This window comes from Vicugna pacos, chromosome 12, assembly GCF_048564905.1.
Source record: "Vicugna pacos chromosome 12, VicPac4, whole genome shotgun sequence".
Taxonomy (NCBI): Eukaryota; Metazoa; Chordata; class Mammalia; order Artiodactyla; family Camelidae; genus Vicugna; species Vicugna pacos.
Genome location: NC_132998.1, coordinates 22,488,083 through 22,490,709, shown reverse-complemented (window position 1 = coordinate 22,490,709; position 2,627 = coordinate 22,488,083). Strand labels below are relative to the sequence as shown.

General features: G+C 52.4%; 1 long non-coding RNA gene across 1 annotated transcript; it reads left to right on the top strand.

Annotated features, from left to right (window-relative positions):
• The first annotated feature begins 1,587 nt into the window (after positions 1-1,587).
• On the top strand, positions 1,588-2,386 carry LOC140700439 (uncharacterized). The gene is made up of 2 exons (XR_012078832.1): positions 1,588-1,898; positions 2,140-2,386. It is a non-coding gene; the product is annotated as an uncharacterized lncRNA (long non-coding RNA).
• The last annotated feature ends 241 nt before the right edge of the window (positions 2,387-2,627 follow it).

Genomic DNA, 2,627 nt, shown 5'->3' with positions numbered 1-2,627 from the left:
AGGTCAGTATTCTATTGCTGTGGGGCAGTAAATATGATGCCAAGGTCCCTGGACTGTTAAGGGGTGGAATGTCCAATTCTGCCGACTCCCAGACTCAGACTCTTCTCCAGGCCAATGGTGTTCCACCAGTTTATTCTCTAACATGAGCGTAATACCGTACTTTCATCTGTAGCTCTTTGAAGCAATGATGGAGAGTAAGAAGGGGAAGGGAGGCAGGGGGTAAATCTCAGAAGCTGCTGAAGCTCCCAGATAATCCGATCTGCTCTGACTCTCCCCCCTGGCCACCCAGGGGGCGGTATTATGGGGGTGGCGAGGGGGCGCTGAGTCAGCAGCATGATTTCCAGGGTAGTGAGAAGCCCATGACGGCAGCAGAATACGTCTCCAGAGACATCCTTTGGCTTAACATTCCTTGTGCCTTTAGCTAAAATGCAAATGACTCTGAGCACAAAAATGCCTTAAGCCTTATCACTTCAGAATATAAGTAAGTTTGTCAACTGCTCTCCCAAGTGGACGAAGGGGATGGTTATGAACACCCTGAGGAAGACAGATACACAGAAGGCGAGGAGGGCATTGAAAAGCCACTGGAGTCTCCTTGCCCTTCTCTGTGGCCCTGCCTGCCAATGGCTGGCCTTGATTATAATATTTAGGTTTCTGTGTTTATATCCTGTCAAGGGAAAGCAGAATATCACATTCTATCAAGTCACTTGAAAAGAACCACTGATTTACAACTCCAAGGCACTAACAGAGTGTTTGATTTAAAGGAGTGTATCTATGTAACTGTAATAAACACACCACACTCCAGAAAGTCTACAGATAGCTTCTCTCTGAGTAAATGGCAAAGAAGTCCGAGGGCTTGTTTATATTCCTTCCTTTCCCTAAGGGTTATCAGGGCCTTTTTCATCACCTTGAAGGGAAAACAAATGATCAAAAGATGGATGACCCCTCGTCCCTTCCATATCTCCTTCTTGGTATGTCAGAAAGCTTTCCAGCAAGGCAGGGCCAGCTAATTATTTTCTTCTAATCAATCAGCTATTTTAATGATGTGTGACACTCCTGATCTATCAGTACCATTAAGATAGCGTCCGCTCTGTTGGTCTGCAGCTAGTTTGCAGACAGTTCACTAGCCAGCGTGGACCCTCCAAGAATCCAAACTCATGTCCATCTGGGTGTGGACTCTGGGGCGCCCAGAAGGACAAAAGTCAGCCCTGGGGTCAGTGTCTGGCGGGACTGATTTTAGGAATTAGTGAAATGCAAGGCTGCCCCCCAAAATCTACCACAGAACCTGAAACTTTCACTTGTTCCCTTGAGTTTTTTTTTTTTCCCCTCTCTTCAGAAGTCACTGTCGAACTTTAAAAAAACATCTCTGAGGATAGCTAGGCATTACCGTCTATTTCCACGGTACCTCAGAAATCTTTGGCAAAACGGCTGCCTTTAGCAGAGAGCAAAAAAACACAAAAAGATCTGGAGGATAGTGTAAGTGTCCCAGCTCCATCGATGGAGGGGGAGGCGTGAGGGTCCTGGCGGGGAGGGGGATGTGGGGGACACCACACGTGGCGTCATAAATGGCAACAGAGACAGCGTGGAGAGAAGGTGGGAGATCCTGACACGGACCCGAGTTCAGAGACAAACTCCGTTTTGCTCGTTAGGTGGCCCCCGGCCTGCCCCGCAGAGCCTCGTGCTCGAAGCCGGGGGCTCCCGCTCTCCAGGGCCCGAGCGCACGGCGGGGGAAGCCGGCGGGGCGGCGGGCCCCGGCCTCTCCTCACGTTCCCTGCGGCTGCCGAGGCACCTCCAAGCAGCTCAAGTCAGACGGGGAAGCCGCTGGTCGCAGCCTCGCCAGCTGCCAGTGGCCCCGACCAGATGCTGCACCGGAAGCCTTCACACCCCTCTCCCATTAGGCGGTAATGGCACCCGGGCTGCCGCGGGAGGGGCGCCGGGCGGCCGGGCCGCAGCTGGCAAGCAGCTTTTGTTCTGGGTGACTTCAGCCTGAAAATCTGCCTCCAGAATGCGCTCCTCTCAACGGAAGGGAAAACCCCAGCGAGGCAGGGACACAGGCTGCTTTCACCTCTGAGTGGGGCTGACGGGGAGGGGAGGGGGCGCCCCAACCTCCCTGTTCATAGACGGCTCTTTGTTCAACCGGAGGAATGGATTACGGACGCCACCAACAGCCCTGCCCCTTGGCAGAAGCCACCGAGATTGGCCGGCTTTCCCTGCACCCTGCCTCTTTCTATGGAATGTATACAAATCTGCAGGCTCCACACAAATGTGTGTCGTGTGAACACGGCATTCCAGATGCTGGTGCTGGAGGTGCAGTGAGGAACTGCTTCCTGTGCTCAGAGAGGTCACTCCAGGGGAAGGGGGTCCCCCCAGAATAAACATGTAATCACAACACGGTGTCATAAATGCTAATAGAGATCTATATGGGTAGTGAGAAGACACAAAAGAGAGACAGGCGACAGCTTCACAGAGGAAGAAAGTGGTGGTATTGGGTCTTGAAGCAGAACGAGTCGGCATTTGGAGATCAGGCAAGGCGGGAAATGCAGTCCAGACAGAAGGAACCGCATGTGCAAAGGCATGGAGGCACGGGGAGATTTTTGCCTGAGCTCTCGGTAAGAATTAAGGGGAAAGAA